Raw genomic sequence first — 16,608 nt, 5'->3', positions numbered from 1 at the left:
CACATACCGATGCTGTTTAAGTCTCTGTGTTGCTATATTTGAGACTGGTTTTTTGCAAAACAGACACAGAGCCGTATATTTTTTTCCTTCCTTTTGAACTTGAAAGTTCAGATCTTTCCAAATATTTCTTGTTGGAGCACCGGCTGAATAAATAAAATGGAAATCAGCTGGTTTGCTGACAATCAGAGTTGCATTATATAATTTACATTTGTTTACAATAGTTTACAATATTTTACAATAATTTACAATATTTTACAATTATTTACAATGTAAGTGTAAATAATGTGAAAACTTGTGTAATTGCACAACCCTGGTTTAAACGCCCGATCTGGCTGGTTTAAACTAAGATCAGGTAATCAAATGTCAGCCAGCTTTTCAATTTAAACTCAGTTTATTATTCTAAGTTTGAACTGGCACTGAAAACTGGCCTTTAGTCTTAATATGCATAATATTTCATATCGTGTTTCGAAATTCGTCCGCGTGCGTACATTATTGATCATTTGGTTTAAATAATTGTTTGTCAAGCATTCAGTACTATTATTTGATCGGAGTTTATATATTCTTCAGTAATTGATCCCATTTTATTAAAACATAAACCTATAATATGGTAGAAATTGTGAAATTATTTAGTTTTAGCGTGTATAGTCTGCGAGCAATGGAACCACATTTCCCGCTCATTAAGTACCGCCGCCGAAGAAGTAGTCAGATATCAGCGAGCCCGAAAGAACAACTGGTACGATGAGGAGTGTCAGGAAGCTGCAGAGAAAAAAGATGCCGCCTACATGGCCACGCTGCGATCGAGCGCAACTCGCGCTGTGTGGGACCGCTATAGGGATCTGAAGAGGGAAGCGAGACGTATTTGCCGCAATAAGAAGAGAGAGGATGAAATACGTGAGAGCGAAGAGCTTGAAACTCTGGCCGACAGGAAGAATGCCCGAACATTTTACCAAAGAGTTAGGCGACTTACGGAAAGTTTCAATACCAGGGCGTACTCCTATAAGAACAACAATGGCGACCTAGTAACCAATGTTCAGAACGTACTTAAATTATGGATGGAACACTTCTCCGCCCTACTGAATGGTAGCAGCACGGAAAGTTGTGGGAAGAAGAACCCGAGCCCGCAGTCGATGATGATGGAATCGATGTTCCTCCGCTTGATTATGATGAGGTGCGAATAGCAATAACGCGGCTGAAAAACAACAAAGCTGCTGGAGCTGACAGCCTGCCAGCAGAGCTATTCAAGTACGGCAGCGAGGAGTTGATAAGGTGGATGCATCAACTCTTGGTCAGAATATGGTCAGATGAATGCATGCCCGACGACTGGAATTTAAGTGTGCTCTGCCCAATCCACAAGAAAGGTGACCCCGCCATTCGCGCTATCTGCCGCTGGATCAGCCTTCTAAGCATAGGTTACAAGGTCTTATCGAGCGTATTGTGTGAAAAACTGAAGCCCACCGTCAATGAACTGATTGGGCCTTATCAGTGTGGCTTTAGACCTAGCAAATCCACCATAGACCAGGTATTCACAATACGCCAAATCTTGGAAAAGATCCGCGAGAAAAGGATCGACACTCACCACCTATTTGTCGACTTTAAGGCCGCTTTTTACAGCACTAAAAGGGGTTGCCTATACGCCGCTATGTCTGAATTTGGCATCCCCTCAAAACTCATACAGCTGTGTAAAATGACTTTGAGCAATACCACCAGCTTCGTCAGAATTGGCAAAGACCTCTCCGAGCCGTTCGACACTAAAATGGGTTTCAGATAGGGCGACTCCCTTTCATGTGACTTATTTAATCTGATGTTGGAGAAAATAATAAGAGCTGCAGAACTGAACCGCTCAGGAACAATTTACTACAACAGCGTGCACTTGCTGGCTTATGCCGATGACACCGATATTATCGGTATCAAAAACCGCGAAGTCTGTTCTGCCTTTTCCAAGTTGTATAAGGAAGCAAAGCGAATGGGTCTGGTGGTAAACGAGGACAAGGCGAAGTATATCCTGTCATCAAACAAACAGTCAGCACATTCGCGCCTTGGCACCCACGTCACTGTTGACAGTTAAAATTTCGAGAAAGTAGAGAATTTCGTTTACTTGGGAACCAGCATTAACACCGATAGTAATGTCAGCATGGAAATCCAACGCAGAATCACACTTTCCAGCAAGTGCTACTTTAGGCTGAGTAGGCAATTCAGGAATAAAGTCCTCTCTCGACGTACGAAAACCGCGCTCTATAAGTCACTCATCATGCCCGTGCTGGTATATGGCGCAGAAGCATGGACAATGACAACATCAGATGAGGCGGCTCTTGGAGTGTTCGAGAGAAAGATTTTGCGGAAGATTTACGTGCCTTTACGCGTTGGCGACAGCGAGTACCGCAGACGATGGAACGATGAGCCGTAGGAGCTTTACAACATGCATATAATGCAGCGAATTAAAATACAGCGGCTCCGCTGGCTTGACCATGTCGTTCGAATGGACACCGATGCTCCAGCTCTGAAAGTATTAAACTCGGAATCCGCTGGTGGTAGCAAAAGAAGAGGGAGGCCCCTACTGCGATGGAAAGATCAGGTGCAGAAGGACTCGGCTTCACTTGGCGTCAGTTGGCACAGAAGAGAAATGACTGGCGTGCTTTGCTGAATTCGGCCAAATACAAAGAAGATGAAGCGTGTATAGTCTGCAAGAGACTGTTGAAGAAAACTGCAACTACTAGTGAAAACATATATTAAAAGCAATCTAAATGAAAGTAATAAATATTATTATTAAAATTATCACCAAGTTATTGTGCTGCACAGCACCCTGAATGCGACAAAACAGTTTCTTGCAACCCTTAAGTTCTTTATGGGGACCAAAACAGGGGGACAAAACAGCCACAACAACAAAAATCTTTTCTACTGGTATACTGTGAGTGTAATTCTCCAGCTGCAATTACCTAAATGTGCTTATGTAGGTTAGGGTTGCCAGACGTACTGCTTTTGGGAGTAAACGTACTCCTTTTTATTGCAATGTACTTCCACGTACTCCCAAAAAAAATATCTGGAAATGTACTCCTTTATTAGTTGTGTACTTCTTTTGTACTCCTTTTTCCAGCTATTAATATTTTATCATATACAGGGTGTAAAATAATATCTGGTGCACAGTTTTTTTTTGAAAAATAGAATTGGCCTTTATAGATTTTGCGAATAAAGTAGTTCATTGTTAATTATCCACAGATTTTACTTCAATTTTATTAATTTATTTTTAAATTTTAACCTTCATTTGGGTTTACCGGCGATAAACACTTTGAGAGAAAAGCGCAAGTAAAAAAAGTCGTTATTGTATAGTTTTTAAATTTAACCTTCATTTGGGTTTACCAGGGGGTTCGGGAGAAAAGCGCAAGCGGCACACAAGCCTTCGTCGGTTACTTTATTACATATCTTCTTTAACCATAGGCCAATTTCCTCCCACTAGGAGGGAATTCATTCGACCAACCCTATACAGTTTTTTTTCTTTATACGAAATCTAAGAAAAAATACACCTGAAAAAGAGGTGTGTGCCGAATGTACTTATCTCCCAAAGCTGGCAAATGCAAATAAGGATTAAAATTTTAAAACCAATTAATAAAATTTAAGTAAAATATTTACAAAGTTAGCAAAAAAATACTTTGTTTAACAAAATCTATAAAGAACCCTTTTATTTTTCAAAAAACCTGTGGACAGTTATTATTTTACGCCCTGTACTTTGCCATTGTAGCAAACACTACTTATTAAGCAAAGTTAAGTGTGATAGTGAAAAAGTGTGAGCATGGGCGTAGCAAGGTAGGTGCAAGGCGCTCGGATATAAAAATCAGAAAAATCTTAAATTATTTATAAGGCCATACAGTTAGGAAGAGTCTGGAATTCTTTCCTATAAGGGCGATCATTGAAGAGGCGGTGAGCGAAGGAGGAGTGGGCGGGGCACCTCCAACCCCCACCTAGGCACCCTATTGGTCCCAGGGACACCTTACAAAAATCGCCAAATATCACAATTTTCACTTGCGTCCACAGTATTTTTGCGTAGAATTCGGTTAGGGATTATAACCCTTACTACGTAGAATCCTCCTTTCTGTGTTGCCGAAGAAGAGAGGAGGAACCCCTCTCTTCGTCAAATGTGTATAACATTTCTTGTGGATATAATTCCGGCTTCGGTATCCAAAGTATTTTTGCACTTAACTCCTTTCTGCGTAGGCGGCCTTCGGCCGTGCTTAGGGATTATAACCCTTACTAAGTAGAATTCTCCTTTCTGTGTTGCCGGGGAAGAGGGGCAGGTACCTCTTTACAACGCTTTTACCAACTTGCCATGTTGTGGCTCCAGAAACTTTCAATGTTGTGGATCCAGAAACTTTCAATGTTGTGTGTCCGACACCATAAAACCTTTGCTTCGCAAAGTTCCTATAAAAAGTCTAGTGCATAGGGCGACATCTGTAGTGAATAGGGCGAGGTAGATGACATCTAGATGTCGCCCTATGTACTACGTTCGCTACAGCGGAAATAGACGACACGCCATCTCTTTAAAAGTTCCTATAAAAAGTCTAGTGCATAGGGAGACATCTGTAGTGAATAGGGCGAGGTAGATGACATCTAGATGTCGCCCTATGTACTACGTTCGCTACAGCGGAAATAGACGACACGCCATTTCTTTAAATAAAATTAATTGGTGCTCGTTTGTATGTACATACATATGTAAATGCATGTGTGTGCACCTTTCTATTAATATCGTTGAATTATTTTAATATCTATCGCAAAATTTTATACAGACAAGACAAAAAAGTAGAAAATAAATAATATAAAAAAACAACTTTTTAATATACAACGCTTTTATAAATGGACTAAAAAGTAGAAAATAATATTTCTCAGTCCCATAGAATTTGTATTGATAACTTTTTATTTTGAAATTTTAGCAAAAGTCGTTATAACCAATTTATGAGATTGAAAATGAAAAGCGTGGGGCGCATGCAATACAAAGCATTATTTTTAATTGACAATAAGCAAACTACATAACATAGACCTAAAATTTCGTCAGCGAAAGTACAAATTTGAGATCGATTTTAAGCGGTCGTGATTCATATATCCACATACATATGAACATATATTACCCTTCATATCAATTCAGGTGGCTATTATATGCGCCCCACGCTTTTCATTTTCAATCTCATAAATTGGTTATAACGACTTTTGCTAAAATTTCAAAATCAAAAGTTATCAAAACAAATTCTATGGGACTGAGAAATATTATTTTCTACTTTTTAGTCCATTTATAAAAGCGTTGTATATTAAAAAGTTTTTTTTTTATATTATTTATTTGTTATCAAGGGTATATAAAATGTCCCGTGCAAATGAAATTCAACCTTTTTTAAACGAAAAAACGCAAGTGAAAATTGTGACTTTTGGTCATTTTTATAAGGGGTCCCTAGGGAACCATAGGGGCCCTAGGTGGTCGGGAGTAACATTTTTGTCAATGGTGGTTCATGCCCTCTCCAAAAAGGTCGGAAAAGGTGCCACGTCCACTCCCCCTTCGATCTCCATCTCTTTAACAACCACCCCTATTGGAAAGCCAACCCATGTAGTTATTTATTTTTCACATTTATTGTTGCTTTGAAAAAGATTTCTAAGATATCTTTGTTTGTTTGTACCTAAGTAATGGTAATTTGTAACAATAAATTGCACACAAAATTAAAAAAAAATTGTGTTCCTTTCTTATGTCATGTACTGCTTTCTTTCTATCGAAAATATAAATGTACTCCTTTCTCTGTTTCAAAATGTGGCAACACAAATGTAGGTCAAAAGAAGGAAGTGCAATGCAAATATATATGTACATATGTACGTATGTTAAAAGTGCAACTAGGTACATATGTAAACAACAAAAAGTGTGGTGCAATAAATGTGAAAAGTGCAGTAGAATGACTGTTTTCCTAAGCGCAACAATATAGAACATCAGTTTCTTTTAATTCCAATTAACAGCAAATTTAGTTACTTAATTTGTGGCAAATGAGTTTTATGTATATTGTGTAAATCAGTTTTGCCCAACGTTGGCAGAACTCCATAAGCAAGTGCCCTGCGTTGGCAGAACTCCATAAGCAAGTGCCCTGCCCTGGCAGAATTCCATATGCAAGTGCCCTGCGCTGGGCATGACTGGTGTAAATTATAATTTCACGGTTGTGCTCTCAAGAATTGATGCGTTTTGAGAAAAGACATTTTCGGTCAGGAAAAATTTTGCATCAGTTGTGCTAGTTGCATCGACCAAATGCTGGCTGGGTACCCACATTGTGTACATATATTCGTGTGGAAATAGTTGCAACTGCATAAATGTGTAGATATGTATGCAGTTAAACAAAAAAGAGTGAAGTGCAAGTACATCCGTACAAAGCGCAGCTGCAACGACGTACATGTGTACATACATATGTAGGTAAAAAGAAGAAAGTGCAGTGGAAATATGTATACCCACATGTAAATATGTGCAACATGTCATGGGGTGCTATATGTGTAACTGTATACTGTATACCAGTAGAAAAGGTTTTTGTTGTTGTGGCTGTTAATTTGGTCCCCATAAAGGACTTGAGGGTTGCGAGCAACTGTTTTGCCGCATTCAGGGTGCTGTGTAGCAAAATAATGTGGTGAAAAATTTTAACATCGGATAAATGGCGAGAGAAATATTGTTATGCGCTTTATAAGTCAACATGAGCGTAATAAAATATTTTATACTTCAATACAATAAATTAGCGCTAAGCTTGCAATTCAAAGTGGTCTTAAATATATTTGTAGGGAAATATGTACTTTATGTGTTAAACGGAAATTATGTTATATGTAAAAATATATTCCGATTTACTTCAAATAAATGGTGTCAAACGTTTTATATATGGATCTAATTTTAATAATAATATTTATTACTTTCATCTACATTGCTTTTATTGTATGTTTTCACGAGTAGTTGCAGTTTTCTGCAATTGTCTCTGGCCGACTATACACGTTAAAGCTAAATAATTTCTCAATTTCTACCCTATTATAGGTTTATATTTTAATAAAATGTGATCAATTACTTAAGAATATATAAACTCGGATCAAATTATAGTACTGGATGCGAATTTCGGAACACGAAGCAAATTATGCATATTTAGACTAAATAATTTCTAACTTTCTACCATATTATACGTTTATATTTTAATGTAATATGATTAATTACTGAAGAATATATAAACTCCCATCAAACTTCACTATTGAATGCTTGACAAACAATATTTAAATCAAAAGATCAATAGTGAACGCGCTCGGAGCGAATTTTGGAATACGATATAAAATATGCATATTAAGACTAAATAATTTCTCACCTTTTATAAGCTTATGTTTTAATATAATATGATAAATTACTCAAGATAATATTAACTCCGATCAAACTATAGATTTAATAGTTTGACAAACTATTTAAATCAATTGATCAACAGTGAAGGCGTTCGGAGCGAATTTTGGAACACTTCATAATATATTTACAGAGGAAGTACATTATTTGGTAAAGATTAAAATGTATTTAACAAAGTGTGATTGAATTTGAAATTGTCAAATTTAAAAAAATTTGTATGAATTTTGAATCGTTTGTTTATATTTTTTGACATAATTGTACCTTAAAAGAGTGCCGCAGTGAGTTGTCAATAACACTTTGTTTAATACACCCATGATACAAATATTTAAAGGTAAAACCGCTCGCTCAATTCGTCGGCCATCATTTATTTTTTGAAGTTTGTCTACTTTATAAAATTGAAATTTTGAGAGCAACTCAAATGCCAAAACAAAAACAAATAGATGAAAATATTCATTTTTTTATTTGAGATTGAAAATGAGAATGTATTTGGGAGATTTAATATTTGAAAACATTTTTGTTATGTTAGCAAACTTCAAAAATGTTCAGGCTGCCTCTCAGCGGTTTTACCTTAAAATTTTTGTATCATGAATTCACCTTGGTCGAGATATCTCGAACAAGTTTTCCTTTATTTATTTTTACTTAAAATCTTTAAATAGGTATCTTGATTTTTTTTCTGTAGAATACGTATTAATTTTTTTAACCGATTTTAAAAAAGGGAAAGGGAAAGGGTTTACGTAACCAGAACGACCGGAATGTGCATTGAAGTCGGTTGTATTTTTTGCTTAAAATTACTTGTTATTATTGAGATACAGTTTCGCTACTATTTAGAGATTTCTCGACATACTTGTTCACATTTCTGTTATTTATAATTTTTCTTATTAGTCATTTATAGGATTATCACTTACTGTGGGAACTTTAAGATCCATTTTGTAAATAGATACATATAAAAACAATTGCGATATTTTATTTTATAAAATGGATTTTATTCGTGCAATTGTTTATGTTTAATATTTTTGAGAACACTTTTAGGTTTTGTTGTATTCTTTTATTGCATGCCTTAAACTTTTCTTACTTTAAGTTATAATGGTGAAGATATGTGTTCTGCGTTTGTCAAGCACTTTAGCTAGGTGCGATAAATTTAGCCTATGCGCGTAAAAGCATAGAGTAGGTACACGGCTGTGTTGCCGCGATTCTCCAACATATTGTCAAAGTAGAATACATATTGGTGGCTATCACGGAATCCATCGTAGTCCGATTTTCCATAAAATCTACGAAAAAGCGATCACTGAATCTGAACTGCTACGACCGTGTGAATTCAAAGCATACGCTGCGCTCGTAGCTACTTGAATTCAATAGCATTTTCGTAGATTTCACGAAAAATCGGACTATAATGGAATCTGTGATAGCCTTGATTAGCTCGTGCGATTATCTTGCCCCAGAAACTCCAACAAATGACAAATGGACTCTCCAATAATAGTCGAACGTAAATGACCAACGTGCATATATATGAGATACGTTGCTTGCGGAAAGTTGGCAGCACTAACATAACTGTCGATGATGGCAACCCAAGATATGTTGCTGAACAAAGTAGCGGAAATTTATTTATGTCTTTGTAAGAGCGTATTCATGTATTCCAAAAACAGTTGTTTTAGATAATTTATGTACTTATGGTTGCGGAAGATATAAATGCTGGTGCCTCCGAATATTTCTTTCTTCTTTACATTGTTCACGGAGCGAAACCAGTGTGAGTAGAAATTGTAATTTTTTAAGTCTAATTTGTATTTAATATGCCGCTAATGTACTAGAGAATAAACCACTCAACCAACTATGTAACTGACAACTAATTGTAAACTCTCATCAAGCAACTAGATTTCAAACAAAAATAACTCACAAATAGGAATTTGGAGCTTAGTGACATTCATTTTGCCGCCCTGTCTTCTAGTTGGTTCCAAGTTTATTCACATATCCGTGGTAAAGAACATCTTTATTCTACTGGTTGGCAATCTCGCAATTGCCGCCAAAATTAAACGTCACTGCTGATATTTCCCGCCATTTTATTACTATTGCAATTTTCGTCGTGTTTTATGTCACTAAGTCCAATTACACCGAGAACTAGCAAAAGGAAAAATAAAGGTTTACCGCCCGTTCGATATCGTGATTCAGAAACAGAAATCCCGCTCTCCAGATCACCGAGCGACCAAATGCCAAAGGAACATTCGAGGTCATCCAGCCAGTCGCAAATGAGTTCATCTGCACAGCAACCTTTGTATTCGAATGCTCAGTCGAAGACCGCCAGTCTAGCTCACTGGGACAATTCCCTTTCACAGACACAGCAGATTGTTTAGCCATCTTCTGCTCAACCACAACCAGATATATCTGTCCAGCCACAACAATCGAAAGTGAAAGAGCCGCCAATAAAGTTAAGTTCACAGAACAAACCACAAATTAATGTCGACACGGAGGACACGAGTTCCAGCGCCAAATGCAAGTCATGCAAACATTGTTGGTTTCTAATACGCAGCAACTACGTGTAGAGATGGCACAGTCTAGATTTAATGTCTCGCCAGAGACTTCTTTGATTTCGAAGCCGGCACAACCGCAGTCATCGGATATGTTGTCGCGAGAGCCAACTGCGCATCAGTCAATGCCGCCGCAGTCGCAAGCCTCCCTGCCGCTTGCTCCGCCAATAGTGCAGCCGTCACCAACACCCCTAGATCCAACACCATATACGTTTTCAGCCTCTCAGCTACCGCTCACCGCGCCGCAGTCAGCACCATCGTTTTTGCAAGGTTCGCAACCGACGTCGCAGTCAGAATCGGCGCAACCATATATTGCACAGACTCACGCACAGTCCCAGCGCGTACTACCACACTTCAACTATGAAAGCCAGCATAATATGTTACGTGCTAGAAAAATATACCCACTTCCCATATTTTCAGATTTGCCGGAAGACTGCCAGACGTTTATAGAAATATTCCAGAGCACAAACGTCGAATTTGATTATTCTAACCTACATAATATAATGCACTTGCGCGACGCATTGCAAGGTCGAGCAAGAGAAACGGTCGTGCCGCTCTTGGGAAACTCTTCCAATGTTACTACGGTCATCGAGATACTGCGCGAAACCTTTGGAAGACCAGAGCAATTGATTAAAAGCCAAATCGAGAAAGTTCGCTCCATCCCGCCGTTAGTAGACGGCCACCTCGAGTCGCTCGTCAACTTCGCCAACAAGATGACAAACATGGCGACGTTTTTGCAAAACGTGGATGGTTTTCATCACTTGTCTAACCCATAACTAATAAGCGAATTAGTAGCAAAACTACCAACAGCACGACAAATGATGTGGGCAGAAAAGTGTTTGCAATTGGAGCGGCCTCCAACAATTGTAGACTTCAGCAACTGGCTATGCTATGGCTATCAGGCACGATTTTTCAACAGCACACCATCACGAAACTGTTGGCACAATCGAACGGAACCATAGAGTTTTCAACGAGTACTTGCGCGCATATCTGAACGAAACTTATGCTGACTGGGACACGTATTTAAAATATTTTACTTTCTTACATAATACCACGTCTAGCACAGTTTTTGATAACAAATTTACACCTTTTGAATTAATATTCGGCAAAAAAGCTATTTTACCACATGAATTACGAAAAATCGAAAAGGACCCAATCTATAACGTTGAAAATTATGCTAAGGAAGTAAAATACCGTATGCAAAAATCGCATGCGTTAGCTAAAGAGTTGATTAACAATAAAATTCGAAGAAAACAAACTTAAACAAAAATGATATGGTTTTAGTTCAAAAGGAACCCCGTGACAAACATCAAAGCATATACCAGGGCCCTTACGTTGTGACAAAAGTAGACGGTGTAAATGTAACTATATTTGACAAAGAAAAAAACAAATTACGAACTGTTCACAAAAACAGAACTCAAAAAGTTACTTAAAATTTCAAACACGTCACTCATTTTCCTTAAATTGTTTCCTTTCATTTTCATATATTTTATTAACTATGCTAATTTAATTAACTAATGCTAAGCAGAGCTAGCAAATGGGATACAAGTTGAATTTTTAAAAATAGTATGCGCATAACAAGGCTTAAAAATTATAAATAAATGTAAGCAAGCGTAAAACAAGCAAAAAAAAAAGTTAAACTTAATGTACATATAATACAAAATCTTATATTTCAAAAATCTGCTCTCTTAATAGTTTATTGAAATAGGCTCTTAACTTCGGAAAATTTCAGTATATAACAAAAATAAACGGAAAAATATTTTGAATTTGAATCTATGTGATAATTCCTTACAACAACCTAAGACATAGTTATGTATTTGTATTTGAAAATATTAGCATCAATCATGCATATAAAACTACATACATGTATCTAATCCATTTTTTTAGTATACATTTATCACCTATAAATTAAACTCCAATTACTAAATTACCATTTATTAATATAGAAAATATGTTTACGCTAAGCTATAGAATTTTTAGTACCATAATTAACCAGTTAAGTACTTATTAATAAATTAAATTACTAATTTAACTAAGTACAATAGAATTCAATTCGTACGTAGTTTAAATTATATTGTTCTGAAATAGCGAACTTAAAGGGGAAGGAATATTCCAAATGCATTTCAAGTTCGTTCCTTCAAAACAATTTAAATTGGATTTTCTATGGGCAAGAAGGATGTGGCAAATCTGATCACTTTGCCAAATTCTTCTTTTCCCAAGGAGGGTGATGTAATGGCAATAAAATTGCAACCCTTCAAATCCGAATAATCTATTACAATTCTAGCTCTACTACTAAGATATTCAAATTGTCATAAATTTGCAACCCTAGAATGAAAAATAAATTGGCGTGCATTCATTTACGCGCACTCAAATCGATAGAACGTCTTTTTAAAGTATATTTTAAATTTTATATGATGAAGACTCGCTGGCTACAAGCCAGGTGCCAGCCGGAGCAGGAGCAGCAGATCTGCCAACTTTCCGCAGCTATTTGGCATTTGCACCGAGGGATTCCCGCACTGCAGGAAGGAGCGCTAGGGCTCCACTGCACGGGAAGTTACACCAGCAGCGCCGGCGGAGCGCCAGGGCTCCACGCGAACATGCAGTATAGAGGTAGGCCCGCCGCGATTAACAAAGTGGGATATTCCACTTTAAACTACGCCGTCTGGCTAACATGGTAACTGACACACTGCCACATAATCATGTAGTGCGTCGACAACAGCAAGTCAGAAATAATGGTGCACCTAACAACCGCCGCTACGCATGCACCGGTGTTGTGCAAGAAAAATGTCTCAATTGCGAAGGCAATTGCAAAAGCTTGAGTAATTGCCAATCTTTCTTGCAGATGACCAGTGAGGATCGGTGGAAAAAAGTGAAAGCCTTAAAACTCTGTTTATCGTGCATCAAAAAAGGTCATCGCGTGCAGCAATGCCTTTCCCGCAAGGATTGTAGAATAAGCGAGTGTCAAAGGGTAAACCATCAATTGCTCCACGCAGATTTTGCTGATGTGACTTCCGGACGACGCGAATCAAGGGTAAACCCATCACCCGTCTCAATTGTGGCAAATCCAACCGCACCGCAACAGACCGAACACAGAAATTGCCTTGCCGACTGCAGCTCCGATAAAGTGCTCCTTCAAATATTGCCAGTCAAATTGTATGGGCGAGATAATGTTATATCCACGTACGCATTTGTCGATGATGGAGCAAATGTATCGATGATTGACCGCGATCTTGCTTTAAAACTTGGAATTCGTGACAAAGCGGAAATATTGGAGCTGCAGTGGTTAAACGAACAAAGAAATGCGCAAAAAACGGAGCGAGTTATTATAACTGTAAGTGGCAAAGAAATCGACTCCGTAAAGTACGAGTTGTCAAATGTATTCACATCGTCAAATTTATCATTACCAATTCAGAGTTGCCATATTGGTGAGTTAACTAAATCGGGTAAGAATTCACATCTTTTGGGTATACAAATTTCAAAATAAACATAAATGTTAAGCCAAAGGTTATATTAAGTCTTAAGCATGCTTTCCTGACGGTGCCAATTGAAACCCCACTACAGCCTTGTGGAGTCGGACCCATCGCAGCCAAAACAAGATTAGGATGGATGATTTACGGTTCAACTAATGAAATGCCGTCATCGCATTCATTTCGCGCATTTAGAAAGTTTCCCGAGAGCGAAGACCCCACACACAAACTACACGCGGTGATACAAAGTTACTTCGACGTAGAGTCCTTTGGCATCAAGGCAGATGCTAAGAAATTGATACCCAAAGCACTGGCTATTTTGGAAGCAAAAACGAAACTAATTGGCGGTCGTTATGAGAATGGCCTTTTATGGCGGGAGGACGTGCCCCCATTTCCTAATAGTTACCATATGGCTTTATATTAAAGAATGTTGAGAGGAAAATGTCCAAGGACGAAGTCTTCGCCACCGAGTATCGCACCAAAATCAGTGACTATTTGAAAAAAGGCTATGCGAGGAAACTATCATCTGCCGAAGTTTCGCAAGTAACCAATAAAACCTTTTATTTACCACATTTTGGGGTTAGGAATCGAAATAAAAAAGGACTACGCCTCGTTTTCGACGCAGCAGCAGAAGTTCAAAATATGTCATTGAACAAAGCTCTGCTCTCAGGACCAGATTTCTCAGGACTCATTAATTTCTATACTATTTAAATTTAGGCAAGCTCCAATCGCAGTCTGCGGAGACATTAAGGAGATGTTCCACCAAATTATAATTACCGCAGAAGACAGGGACCGTCAGCGATTTCTCTGGAGGGACGGAGATCCATCTAAACCGGTGGAAACGTTTAGGATGGAACGAATGATCTTTGGGGCTACAGGTTCACCTACAATTGCGCAATACGTCAAAAATGTCAACGCGAAGAACTTGGTTACGAAATGCCCTCGCGCCGTGTACGCTGTTATGGAAAGACACTACGTAGATGACTACGTTGATTGTTTCCAATCGGAACAAGAAGCTCTTATTGTGGTTCCGCAAGTTATTCGCATTCATCGCAAAGGGGGATTCGAGCTGCGTAATATCATCTCTAACTCCGAAAAATTAAAAGTATCATGTGGCAGCGCCGCCAGCAACGAATGCAAGGTAGTATGCATTGACAGAGAGACAGAGAGAATATTAGGAATGCACTGGCTATCAAGAACTGATGTTTTTATTTACATTTTAAAACTAAATAAAGTGCCAGAAGAAATAATTATGTGTGCTAGGAAACCGACTAAAAGAGAGATGCTAAGCCCAAATATATCGATTTTCGACCCGTTTGGCTTCCTGTGCAATTTTATGATTAGCAGAAGGTGTGGAAAACTGGCGTGGTATGGGACCATCCGCTACCCGACCACCTTTATTTGAAGTGGAAGATGTGGATGCACGAGTTGCCAAAGTTGGAGCAATTCCAGATTCAGCGCTGTTATCTGCATAACTTTGAAAGCATCCCCGTGGACTTGCATATTTTCTCGGATGCAAGTGAAGAGGCGATGGCGGCTGTTGCTTACTAGCGAATGGTGAGAGACGGTAAGGTCACACTTAGCTTTGTTATGGCCAGAGGTGGGCACTACCACAAACAAGCGTTAGCTAAAAGTGAGAATGTGTTAGTGTGCCTAATTCATTTTGCATGCTGTCGCGTTCTCATCGTTACGCTCTTGCTTGTATACGTACACACGATGATTACGCTCTTTGAGCGTGTGCTCGTTCTCTGCCCATGCCTGGTTATGGCGAAATCAAGTTGCGCTCCTACTCGCTATCATACCGTTCCGAAGCATGAGCTGCATGCTGCGGTCATGGCATCACGGCTAAAAGAAACCATTTTGCAAAATCATAGCAAAGTGATCAATAGTTTTTTTATTTTTGGACCGATTCGCATACGGTTATACGATGGATAAGATCGGATCATCGACGATACAAGCAGTATGTAGCCAACAGAGTGGCAGAAATTTTGGAGAACAGCAACATTGCAGACTGGCGGTGGTGTCCGGGTACTCTGAACCCAGCCGATGAAGCAACTCGCGCAAGGTTCCCAGCGAAATATATGGCAGACGGGCGATGAAAAATGGTCCAGATTTCTTATTAGAGGATGAAAGTTCATGGCCCAATGAATCATTGATGTCAAGGATAGCAGCGGGGAAGAGCTACGCAGCAAGCACACTGTTGATCGCGCGGCAGATTCGTAGTATAGTTCCGAATTGTAATCGATTTTCAAACTATTCAAGGCTAAAGCGAACTGTGGCTTGGATACATCGTTTTGCTCATAACTTACTGAGAAAGACTCAAGGTAAACCGTTGCTAAATGGTAAGCTGACTACTGATGAAGAGCGCCAGGCGGAAATACGTCTCTGCAGATTTTTACAAGAAGATGCATTTGCAGATGAACTTGCTGACATAAGGCAAAATGGAACAGTTTCGGCAAGCAGTACGATAAAGATGCTGAGTCCGTTCATCGGCCCAGATGGTCTGTTGCGAGTAGGCGGAAGGATTACTGGGGCTACGTGCCTAACATTCGAAGCCAGGCAACCAATACTGTTGCCGACTACGCATCGGATCACGAGCCTGCTTGCGGAAAGTTATTATGCAAAATTCCTGCACATGAACGTTTCAACAGTGATGAGTGAAATCCGGCAAAGGTTTTGGGTTCCTGCGCTCCGAAGACTATTAAATAGAATACAGTCACGATGCCAATTGTGTCGCTTGAGACCTGCCAAGGCTCAACAGCCGCAGATGGGCTCAGGCTCTTTTCTTATACCGGACTAGATTTCTTCGGGCCAATTAACGTCACCATTCGACGGCAACGAGAGAAGAGGTGGGTCGCACTATTTACTTGCCTCACTGTGCGTGCTATCCATCTCGTAGTGGCGACTGACCTATCCAGCGATGCGTGTCTGGTATGCCTAAGGAACTTTATGAATAGAAGAGGAGTGCCCGTGTTGATAAGGAGTGACAATGGCACAAACTTTGTGGGCTTTGAGAAAGAGCTTAAGGGTGAGTGTTCGTTTTTGGACAATTCTTCGTGGATTTCAGGTTTGACCTGGTTGGGCGTCCATTGGAAGTTTAATACCCCAGCAAATACACGCGAAGGTGGTGCATGGAAAAGGCTGGTCCGATCCGTGAAGACAGCGCTACGGAGCATGTTGCGCGAACAGTCACCACGCCTTGAAACGTTGCAGAGTTTTTTGATTGAAGCTGAGAACATGATCAACGCCA

The sequence above is a fragment of the Rhagoletis pomonella genome, unplaced genomic scaffold (genome assembly GCF_013731165.1).
Source record: "Rhagoletis pomonella isolate Grant_MI unplaced genomic scaffold, Rhpom_1.0 Rhpom_scaffold_00014, whole genome shotgun sequence".
Classification (NCBI taxonomy): Eukaryota; Metazoa; Arthropoda; class Insecta; order Diptera; family Tephritidae; genus Rhagoletis; species Rhagoletis pomonella.
This window is presented reverse-complemented; position numbering follows the sequence as displayed.